The sequence below is a fragment of the Tachyglossus aculeatus genome, chromosome 14 (genome assembly GCF_015852505.1).
Source record: "Tachyglossus aculeatus isolate mTacAcu1 chromosome 14, mTacAcu1.pri, whole genome shotgun sequence".
NCBI lineage: Eukaryota > Metazoa > Chordata > Mammalia > Monotremata > Tachyglossidae > Tachyglossus > Tachyglossus aculeatus.
Genome location: NC_052079.1, coordinates 58,264,057 through 58,276,621, shown reverse-complemented (window position 1 = coordinate 58,276,621; position 12,565 = coordinate 58,264,057). Strand labels below are relative to the sequence as shown.

Below are 12,565 nucleotides of genomic sequence, written 5' to 3'. Positions count from 1 at the left end.
GTGGGATGGTCCGTGCTGGGTCACTGGGGAAAGTCAGGGGTGGAGAGGGGAGAATCAGTGGTGTTGGATGGTCCCCGCTCAGTCACTGAGGGAGAATCGGGGATGGAGAGGGAAGAGTCGAGGATCTTGGATGGTCCATGCTGGGTCATCGGGGGAGAGTTAGGGATGGAGAGGGGAGAGTCAGGGGGGTGGGATGGTCCGTGCTGGGTCACTGGGGGAAGTCGGGTGGAGAGGGGAGAATCAGTGGTGTTGGATGGTCCGTGCTCGGTCACTGAGGGAGAATCAGGGATGGAGAGGGAAGAGTCGAGGATCTTGGATGGTCCATGCTGGGTCATCGGGGGAGAGTTAGGGATGGAGAGGGGTGAATTGGTGCGATGTTGGATTCGTCGATTGATTTATTGGGCTCCGTCTCTGACCCATGGAGGGATTATGTGCTAGTTGCCCTCTTTGGCACCCCCCCATTATTGGGTGGAACTGTCCAATTACTTTTTTTCTTTTTGTAAGAGTAGTTTTTAGGCACTTATTAAGTGCCAGGCTCTGTACTAAGCACATGGGTAGATATAAGTTAATCAGGTTGGACACAGTTCAGGTTCCACAAGTAAGCGCTCAATAAATACGATTGAATGAATGAATGAATGTACTCCATTTATTTATTTTATTTGTTCATATCTATTCTATTTATTTTATTTTGTTAGTATGTTTGGTTTTGTTCTCTGTCTCCCCCTTTTAGACTGTGAGCCCACTGTTGGGTAGGGACCGTCTCTATAGGTTGCCAACTTGTACTTCCCAAGCCCTTAGTACAGTGCTCTGCACACAGTAAGTGCTCAATAAATACGATTGATTGATTGATTGTCTCCCCCTTCTAGACTGTGAGCCCACTGTTGGGTAGGGACCATCTCTATATGTTGCCAACTTGTACTTCCAAGCGCTTAGTACAGTGCTCTGCACACAGTAAGCGCTCAATAAATACGATTGAATGAATAAATGAATGAATGAACCCACGACCTCTGACTCCGAGGCCCGGGCTCTTTCCACTGACCCCCCTTGCTTGTCTCTTATCTGTTGCCGAATTGTACTTTCCAAGCGCTCAATACGGTGCTCTGCACGCCGTAATTGCTGAATAACTACGACTGAATGAATGGATAGATGGATGAATGGATGGATGAATGAATGAGTGGGTGAATGAATGAGGAGGCAGGGCAGGGGGTCGGGCGGAACTAGGTGTGTGGGGTCTGTGGAGCCCTCCTCCCCCTCCCCACAGCACCTGTATATATGTATATATGTTTGTACATATTTATTACTCTATTTTATTTGTACCTGTTTATTCTATTTATTTTATTTTGTTAATATGTTTTGTTTTGTTCTCTGTCTCCCCCTTCTAGACTGTGAGCCCACTGTCGGGTAGGGACCGTCTCTATATGTTGCCAACTTGGCCTTCCCAAGCGCTTAGTACAGTGCTCTGCACGCAGTAAGCGCTCAATAAATAAGATTGAGTGAATGAATGGAGCGCAGGGGGGGAAGGTCGAGGCAGCGTGGCTCAGCGGAAAGAGCCACAGGCTTTGGAGTCAGAGGTCACGGGTTCGAATCCCGACTCCACCACCAGTCTGCTGTGTGACCTGGGGCAAGTCGCTTAACTTCTCTGAGCCTCCGTTACCTCAGCTGTAAAAATGGGGATGAAGACTGTGAGCCCCACGTGGAACAACTTGATCACACTGTAACCGCCCCCAGCGCTTAGAACAGTGCTTTGCACATAGTAAGCGCTTAATCGATCAATCAATCAATCGTATTTATTGAGCGCTTACTATGTGCAGAGCACTGTACTAAGCGCTTGGGAAGTACAAATTGGCAACACATAGAGACAGTCCCTACCCAACAGTGGGCTCACAGTCTAAAAGGGGGAGACAGAGAACAGAACCAAACATACCAACAAAATAAAATAAAAGCTTAACAAATGCCATTATTAGTAGTAGTAGTAAGCGCTTAACAAATGCTATTATTATTATTAGTAAGCGCTTAACAAATGCTATTATTATTATTATTATTATTGTTATTATTATTATTATTATTATTAGCGCAGCGCCGCCCGCTCAGCAGGAGGAGGAGGAGGAGGAGGAGGAGGAGGAGGAGGAGGAGGAGGGCGGGGCCCCACGCCTCACCTCACCCCCCCCCGCCAGCGGCGCGCGCGCGCGCGCGCACACACAAAGGGCGCGCGCACGCACACACAAAGGGCGCGCGCACGCACACAACGCACGCGCACGCCGCGGGCGGGCGGGGTCAGACGGTGGGTGAGTGAGCGCGCGCGCGCGCGCCAGGGGCTGTGTGTGAGGGAGGGCGCGCGCCTGGTCATTCAATCATCATCACCATCATCAATCGTATTTATTGAGCGCTTACTGTGTGCAGAGCACTGTACTAAGCGCTTGGTATTTATTGAGCGCTGTACTGTACTCAGCACTGTACTAAGTGCTTGGGCCCAGGGAAAAGAGGCAGGGACTGGGAATCAGAGAACTTGGGTTCTCATTCTCTGGGCCTCAATTACCTCATCTGTAAAATGGGGATTGAGGGTCTGAGCCCCACGTGGGACAAGGACTGTATCCAATTCATTCATTCAATCGTATTTATTGAGCGCTTACTGTGTGTGGAGCACTGTACTAAGTCCAATCTGATTTGCTTGTATCCACCCCAGCTGGCACACTGTAAGCGCTTAATACCACAATTATTATTATCCTGGCTCTTCCACTTATCTGCTCTTTAATAATAATAGTAATATTGTATTTGTTAAGCGCTTACTTTGGCCAAGCGCTGTTCAAAGCACTGGGGTAGATACAAGGTAATCAGACGTACACAGTCCTTATCCCACATGGGGCTCACACTCTTAATCCCCATTTTACAGAGGAGGTAACTGAGACTCAGAGAAGTAAAGTGGATTACCCAAGTTCACACAGTAGAGAGGTGTCGGAGCCGGGATTAGAACCCCCATCCTCTGATTCCTAGGCCTGTGCTCTTTCCACTAGTCTTAGAGACAGTCCCTACCCAGCAGTGGGCTCTCAATCGTATTTATCGTCTTGATGGAGCGCTTACTGTGTGCAGAGCACTGTACTAAGCGCTTGGAAAGTACAGTTGGTCAACAGATAGAGACAGTCCCTCCCCACCGATGGGCTCACAGTCGAGAATCAATCAATCAATCGTATTTATTGAGCGCTTACTGTGTGCAGAGCACTGTACTGAGCGCTTGGGAAGTCCAAGTTGGCAACATAGAGAGACAGTCCCTACCCAACGGTGGGCTCACAGTCTAAAAGGGGGAGACAGAGAACAAAACCAAACATACTAACAAAATAAAATAAATAGAATAGATATGTACAAGTAAAATAAATAAATAAATAGAGCAATAAATATGTACAAACATCTATACAGGTGCCGTGGGGAAGGGAAGGAGGTAAGATGGGGGGGATGGAGAGGGTGACACCTCCAATAGCTGTAACACTAAAACTTCACATCGTTTTTTCACTGCCACTGGGGAAAACAGGATTACTTCCAAACTGATTACCTAATAAATGAACAAACTTATTCATTCATTGTCAACCGTATTTATTGAGCGCTTACTGTGTGCAGAGCACTGTGCTAAGCGTTTGGGAAGTACAAGTTGGCAACATATAGAGATCGTCCTTACCCAACAGTGGGCTCACAGTCTAGAAAGGGGAGACAGATAACAAAACATATAAACCAAATAAAATAGAATAAATCGTATTGATTGAGGGCTTACTGTGTGCAGAGCACTGCACTAAGCGCTTGGAAAGTACAGTTGGGCAACAGATAGAGACAATCCCTCCCCACTGCCGGGCTCACAGTCTAGAAGCAGGAGGTCAGTAAATCACCTCCAATAGCTGAGAGCGGTAACACTAAAATTTCACATCATTTTTTCACTGCCATTGGGGAAAACAAGATTACTTCCAAACTGATTACCTAATAAATGAACAAACTTACTCGTGGGAGGGAGGGCGCGTGAACGCGCGCCAGGGGCTGTGTTTGACCACGCGCACGCGCCTGGTCAATCGTATGTATCGTATTGATTGAACGCTGTGTGCAGAGCACTGTACTAAGCACTTGAAAAGTACAATTGGGCAACAGATAGAGACAGTCCCTCCAAGGAGGAGCAGCATGGCTCAGTGGAAAGAGCCCGGGCTTTGGAGTCAGAGGTCATGGGTTCGAATTCCGACTCCACCACATGTCTGCTGTGTGACCTTGGGTAAGTCACTTAACTTCTCTGAGCCTCAGTTACCTCATCTGTAAAATGGGGATTAAGACTGTGAGCCCCACGTGGGACAGCTTGATCACCTTGTAACCCCCCCCTCAGCGCTTAGAACAGTGCTCTGCACATAGTAAGTGCTTAGCAAAGGCCATTATTATTATTATTATTACTAAGCGCTTGAAAAGTACAATTGGGCAACAGATAGAGACAATCCCTCCCCACCGACAGGCTCACATTCTAGAAGCGAGAGATCACTAAATCACCTCCAATAGCTGAGAGCTGTAACACTAAAATTTCACATCATTTTTTCACTGCCATTGGGGAAAACAAGATTACTTCCAAACTGATTACTTAATAAATGAACAAACTTATTCATTCAGTCAACCGTATTTATTGAGCGCTTACTGTGTGCAGAGCACTGTACTAAGCGCTTGGGAAGTACAAGTTGGCAACATATAGAGACGGTCCCTAACCAACAGCGGGCTCACAGTCTAAAAGGGGGAGACAGAGAACAAAACCAAACATATAAACCAAATAAAATAGAATAAATCGTATTGATTGAGGGCTTACTGTGTGCAGAGCACTGTACTAAGCGCTTGGAAAGTACAATTTGGCAACAGATAGAGACAGTCCCTCCAAGGAGGAGCAGCGTGGCTAAGTGGAAAGAGCACGGGCTTTGGAGTCAGAGGTCATGGGTTCGAATCCCGACTCCACCACATGTCTGCTGTGTGACCTTGGGTAAGTCACTTAACTTCTCTGAGCCTCAGTTACCTCATCTGTAAAATGGGGATTAAGACTGTGAGCCCCACGTGGGACAACTTGATCACCTTGTAACCCTCCCCCCCAGCACTTAGAACAGTGCTCTGCACATAGTAAACGCTTAACAAAGGCCATTATTATTATTATTATTATTATTATTATTATTATTATTATTACTAAGTGCTTGGAAAGTACAATTGGGCAACAGATAGAGACAATCCCTCCCCACCGCCGGGCTCACAGTCTAGAAGCGGGAGATCACTAAATCACCTCCAACAGCTGAGAGCTGTAACACTAAAATTTCACATCATTTTTTCACTGCCATTTGGGAAAACAAGATTACATCCAAACTGATTACCTAATAAATGAACAAACTTACTCATTCATTCAGTCAACCGTATTTATTGAGCGCTTACTGTGTGCAGAGCACTGTACTAAGCGCTTGGAAAGTACAAGTTGGCAACATATAGAGATGGTCCTTACCCAACAGCGGGCTCACAGTCTAGAAGGGGGAGACAGACAACAAAACATATAAACCAAATAAAATAGAATAAATCGTATTGATCGAGGGCTTACTGTGTGCAGAGCACTGTACTAAGCGCTTGGAAAGTACAATTAGGCAACAGATAGAGACAATCCCTCCCCACTGACGGGCTCACAGTCTAGAAGCGGGAGGTCACTAAATCACCTCCAATAGCTGAGAGCTGAAACACTAAAATTTCACATCATTTTTTCACTGCCATTGGGGGAAACAAGATTACTTCCAAACTGATTACCTAATAAATGAACAAACTTATTCATTCAGTCAACCGTATTTATTGAGCGCTTACTGTGTGCAGAGCACTGTACTAAGCGCTTGGGAAATACAAGTTGGCAACATATAGAGACGGTCCTTACCCAACAGCGGGCTCACAGTCTAGAAAGGGGAGACAGATAACAAAACATATAAACCAAATAAAATAGAATAAATCGTATTGATTGAGGGCTTACTGTGTGCAGAGCACTGTACTAAGCGCTTGGAAAGTACAGTTGGGCAACAGATAGAGACAATCCCTCCCCACCACCGGGCTCACAGTCTAGAAGCGGGAGGTCACTAAATCACCTCCAATAGCTGAGAGCTGAAACACTAAAATTTCAGATCATTTTTTCACTGCCATTGGGGGAAACAAGATTACTCCCAAACTGATTACCTAATAAATGAACAAACTTACTCGTGGGAGGGAGGGCGCGTGCGCGCGCGCCAGGGGCTGTGTTTAACCATGCGCACGCGCCTGGTCAATCGTATGTATCGTATTGATTGAACGCTGTGTGCAGAGCACTGTACTAAGCGCTTGAAAAGTACAATTGGGCAACAGATAGAGACAGTCCCTCCAAGGAGGAGCAGCGTGGCACAGTGGAAAGAGCCCGGGCTTTGGAATCAGAGGTCATGGGTTCGAATCCCGACTCCACCACATGTCTGCTATGTGACCTTGGGTAAGTCACTTAACTTCTCTGAGCCTCAGTTACCTCATCTGTAAAATGGGGATTAAGACTGTGAGCCCCACATGGGACAACTTGATCACCTTGTAACCCCCCCTCAGCGCTTAGAACAGTGCTCTGCACATAGTAAGTGCTTAACAAAGGCCATTATTATTATTATTATTACTAAGCGCTTGAAAAGTACAATTGGGCAACAGATAGAGACAATCCCTCCCCACCGCCGGGCTCACAGTCTAGAAGCAGGAGGTCACTAAATCACCTCCAACAGCTGAGAGCTGTAACACTAAAATTTCACATCATTTTTTCACTGCCATTGGGGAAAACAAGATTACGTCCAAACTGATTACCTAATAAATGAACAAACTTATTCATTCAGTCAACTGTATTTATTGAGCGCTTACTGTGTGCAGAGCACTGTACTAAGCGCTTGGGAAGTACAAGTTGGCAACATATAGAGACGGTCCTTACCCAACAGCGGGCTCACAGTCTAGAAGGGGGAGACAGAGAACCAAACAAAACATATAAACCAAATAAAATAGAATAAATCGTATTGATTGAGGGCTTACTGTGTGCAGAGCACTGTACTAAGCGCTTGGGAAGTACAATTGGGCAACAGATAGAGACAATCCCTTCCCACCGCCGGGCTCACAGTCTGGAAGCGGGAGGTCACGAAATCACCTCCAATAGCTGAGAGCTGTAACACTAAAACTTCACATCGTTTTTTCACTGCCATTGGGGGAAACAAGATTACTTCCAAACTGATTACCTAATAAATGGTCAAACTTACTCGTGGGAGGGAGGGCGCGCGCGCGCCAGGGGCTGTGTTTGACCACGCGCACGCGCCTGGTCAATCGTATGTATCGTATTGATTGAGTGCTTACTGTGTGCAGAGCACTGTACTAAGCGCTTGGAAAGTACAATTGGGCAACAGATAGAGACAGTCCCTCCAAGGAGGAGCAGCGTGGCACAGTGGAAAGAGCCCGGGCTTTGGAGTCAGAGGTCATGGGTTCGAATTCCGACTCCACCACATGTCTGCTGTGTGATCTTGGGCAAGTCACTTAACTTCTCTGAGCCTCAGTTACCTCATCTGTAAAATGGGGATTAAGACTGTGAGCCCCAAGTGAGACAACTTGATCACCTTGTAACTCCCCCCACCAGCACTTAGAACAGTGCTCTGCACATAGTAAACGCTTAACAAAGGCCATTATTATTATTATTATTGTTACTAGGCGCTTGGAAAGTACAATTGGGCAACAGATAGAGACAATCCCTCCCCACCGCCGGGCTCACAGTCTAGAAGCGGGAGATCACTAAATCACCTCCAACAGCTGAGAGCTGTAACACTAAAATTTCACATCATTTTTTCACTGCCATTGGGGAAAACAAGATTACGTCCAAATTGATTACCTAATAAATGAACAAACCTATTCATTCATTCATTCAACCGTATTTATTGAGCGCTTACTGTGTGCAGAGCACTGTACTAAGCGCTTGGGAAGTACAAGTTGGCAACATATAGAGATGGTCCTTACCCAACAGCGGGCTCACAGTCTAGAAGGGGGAGACAGATAACAAAACAAAACATATAAACCAAATAAAATATAATAAATCGTATTGATTGAGGGCTTACTGTGTGCAGAGCACTGTACTAAGCGCTTGGAAAGTACAATTGGGCAACAGATAGAGACAATCCCTCCCCACCGCCGGGCTCACAGTCTAGAAGCGGGAGGTCACGAAATCACCTCCAATAGCTGAGAGCTGTAACACTAAAATTTCACATCATTTTTTCACTGCCATTGGGGTAAACAAGATTACTTCCAAACTGATTACCTAATAAATGAACAAACTTATTCATTCATTCAGTCAACCGTATTTATTGAGTGCTTACTGTGTGCAGAGCACTGTACTAAGCGCTTGGGAAGTACAAGTTGGCAACATATAGAGACGGTCCTTACCCAACAGCGGGCTCACAGTCTAGAAAGGGGAGACAGACAACAAAACGAAACATAGAAACCAAATAAAATAGAATAAATCGTATTGATTGAGGGCTTACTGTGTGCAGAGCACTGTACTAAGCGCTTGGAAAGTACAATTTGGCAACAGATAGAGACAATCCCTCCCCACCGCCGGGCTCACAGTCTAGAAGCGGGAGGTCACGAAATCACCTCCAATAGCTGAGAGCTGTAACACTAAAATTTCACATCATTTTTTCACTGCCATTGGGGTAAACAAGATTACTTCCAAACTGATTACCTAATAAATGAACAAACTTATTCATTCATTCAGTCAACCGTATTTATTGAGCGCTTACTGTGTGCAGAGCACTGTACTAAGCACTTGGGAAGTACAAGTTGGCAACATATAGAGACGGTCCTTACCCAACAGCGGGCTCACAGTCTAGAAAGGGGAGACAGACAACAAAACGAAACATAGAAACCAAATAAAATAGAATAAATCGTATTGATTGAGGGCTTACTGTGTGCAGAGCACTGTACTAAGCGCTTGGAAAGTACAATTTGGCAACAGATAGAGACAGTCCCTCCAAGGAGGAGCAGCATGGCTAAGTGGAAAGAGCACGGGCTTTGGAGTCAGAGGTCATGGGTTCGAATCCCGACTCCACCACATGTCTGCTGTGTGACCTTGGGTAAGTCACTTAACTTCTCTGAGCCTCAGTTACCTCATCTGTAAAATGGGGATTAAGACTGTGAGCCCCACGTGGGACAACTTGATCACCTTGTAACCCTCCCCCCCAGCACTTAGAACAGTGCTCTGCACATAGTAAACGCTTAACAAAGGCCATTATTATTATTATTATTATTATTATTATTATTATTACTAAGTGCTTGGAAAGTACAATTGGGCAACAGATAGAGACAATCCCTCCCCACCGCCGGGCTCACAGTCTAGAAGCGGGAGATCACTAAATCACGTCCAATAGCTGAGAGCTGTAACACTAAAATTTCACATCATTTTTTCACTGCCATTGGGGAAAACAAGATTACTCCCAAACTGATTACCTAATAAATGAACAAACGTATTCATTCATTCAGTCAACCGTATTTATTGAGCGCTTACTGTGTGCAGAGCACTGTACTAAGCGCTTGGGAAGTACAAGTTGGCAACATATAGAGACAGTCCTTACCCAACAGCGGGCTCACAGTCTAGAAGGGGGAGACAGAGAACAAAACCAAACATATTAACAAAATAAATAGAATAGTAAATATTCATTCACTCATTCAATCGTACTTATTGAGTGCTTACTGTGTGCAGAGCACTGTACAAAGCGCTTGGGAAGTACAAGTTGGCAACATATAGAGACGGTCCCTACCCAACAGCGGGCTCACAGTCTAGAAGGGGGAGGCAGAGAACAGAACAAAACATATTAACAAAATAAAATAAATAGAATAGTAAATATTCATTCATTCAATCAATCGTATTTATTGAGCGCTTACTGTGTGCAGAGCACTGTACTAAGCGCTTGGGAAGTATACGTCGGCAACATGGAGAGACAGTCCCTACCCCACAGCTGGCTCACAGTCTAGAAGGGGGAGACAGAGAACAAAACAAAACATATTAACAAAATAAAATAAATAGAATACGTACAAATAAATTAAATAGAGTAATAAATACGTACAAACATATAAACATAAATACAGGTGCTGTGGGGAGGGGGAGGAGGGGGAGAGGAAGGAAGGGGCTCAGGCTGGGAAGGCCTCTAGACTGTGAGCCCGCTGTTGGGTAGGGACCGTCTCTATATGCTGCCAACTTGTACTTCCTAAGCGCTTAGTACAGTGCTCTGCACACAGTGAGCGCTCAATAAATACGATTGAATGAATGAATGAATGAACCCAATTTGCTTGTATCCACCCCAGTGCTTAGTACAGTGCCTAGTACGTAGTAAGCGCTTAACAAATGCCATTATTATTATTATTATTATTATTATGATTATTATTATTATTATCCTCCCGGCTTCGCCACCTGTCTGCTCGGTGACATTGGGCGAGTCACTTCACTTCTCTGGGCCTCAGTTTTCTCACCTGTAAAATGGGGATTAAGGCTGGGAGCCCCATTTGGGACAGGGACTGTGTCCAGTACTATTTATTTTATTTTGTTAATATGTTTGGTTTTGTTGTCTGTCTCCCCCTCCTAGACTGTGAGCCCGTTGTCGGGTAGGGACCGTCTCTATGTGTTGCCGACTTGTCCTTCCCAAGCGCTTAGTACAGTGCTCTGCACACAGTAAGCGCTCAATAAATACGAATGAATGAATGAACAAACTTGCTCGTGGGAGGGAGGGCGCGGGGGCGCGCCAGGTGTGTGTGTGTGTGTGTGTGTGTGTGTGTGTGTGTGTGTGTGTGTGTGTGTGTATCCCACCGTCGACCCCGGGCCTGGAATGCCCCCAATCCCTCTGCCCATCCGCCAAGCTAGCTCTCTTCCTCCCTTCAAGGCCCTGCTGAGAGCTCACCTCCTCCAGGAGGCCTTCCCACACTCAGCCCCTTCCTTCCTTCCTCTCCCCGTCGTCCCCCTCTCCATCCCCCTCATCTTACCTCCTTCCCTTCCCCACAGCACCTGTATATATGCATATCTGTTAGTACATATTTATTACTCTATTTATTTATTTCTTTTACTTGTACATATCTATTCTATTTATTTTATTTAGTTAGTCTGTTTGGTTTTGTTCTCTGCCTCCCCCTTTTAGACTGTGAGCCCACCGTTGGGTAGGGACCGTCTCTCTACGTTGCCAACTTGGACTTTCCAAGCGCTTAGTCCAGTGCTCTGCACACAGTAAGCGCTCAATAAATACGATTGATGATGATGATGATATATATGTTTGTACGTATTTATTACTCTATTTTACTTGTACCTATCCATTCCATTTATCTTATTTTGTTAGTCTGTTTGGTTTTGTTCTCTGTCTCCCCCTTCTAGACTGTGAGCCCCCTGTTGGGTAGGGACTGTCTCTATATGTTGCCAGCTTGTACTTCCCAAGCGCTTAGTCCAGTGCCCTGCACACAGTAAGCGCTCAATAAACACGTTTGATGTTGATATATATGTTTGTACGTATTTATTACTCTATTTATTTTACTTGTACCTATCCATTCCATTTATCTTATTTGGTTAGTATGTTTGGTTTTGTTGTCTGTCTCCCCCTTCTAGACTGTGAGCCCGCTGTTGGGTAGGGACCGTCTCTAGACGTTGACAGCTTGGACTTCCCAAGCGCTTAGTGCAGTGCTCTGCACACAGTAAGCGCTCAATAAATACGGTTGATTGATTGATTGTGTGGGAGGGCGCGCGCGCGCGCCAGGCGGGGGGTGTGGGGGGGAGGGCGCACGCGCGCGCCAGTCGGGGTGTGGGGGGGGGGAGGGAGGGCGCGTGCGCGCCAGGCGGGGTGCGCGTGTGGGGGGGGGGGGAGGGAGGGCGCGTGCGCGCCAGGCGGGGTGCGCGTGTGGGGGGGAGGGCGCGCGCTTCAGGCCGTGGTGTGTGTGTGGTGTGTGTGCGTGCGCGTGTATGTGAGGGCGCGCGCGCTCCAGTTGGGGTGTGCGTGTGTGTGGGAGGGCGCGCGCGCGCCAGGCGGGGTGTGTGGGGGGGAGGGCGCGCGTGCACGCCAGGCAGGGTGTGTGTGTGTGTGTGTGTGTGTGTATGTATGTGTGTGTGAGGGCTCGTGCGCCAGGCGGGGTGTGTGTTTGCGCGTTTCTGTGTGGGAGGGCGCGCGCGCACGCCAGGCGGTGTGTGTGTGTGTGTGTGTGTGAGGGCGCGCGCCAGGCGGTGTGTGTGGGGAGGGAGGGCGCGTGCGCGCCAGGCGGGGTGCGCGTGTGGGGGGGAGGGCGCGCGCGCGCGCCAGGCCGGGGTGTGTGTGTGGGTGGTGTGTGTGCGTGCGCGCGCGTGTGTATGTGAGGGCGCGCGCGCACGCTAGGCGGGTGTGTGGGTGGGTGGGCGCGCGCGCGCGTGTATGTGAGGGCGCGCGCGCCAGTTGGGGTGTGCGTGGGGGGGAGGGCGCGCGCGCGCCAGGCGAGGGGTGGGGCGCGCGCGCGCACGCCAGGCGGGTGTGTGTGGGGGGGAGGGCACGCGCGCGCCAGGCGAGGT

The 12,565-nt window shown here is 47.5% G+C and overlaps 1 protein-coding gene across 1 annotated transcript in view; it reads left to right on the top strand.

Moving 5' to 3' along the window:
- Positions 1 to 12,565, top strand: part of UPK3A (uroplakin 3A) — a 37,110-nt gene that overhangs the window by 14,446 nt on the left and 10,099 nt on the right. The window lies entirely within an intron of this gene.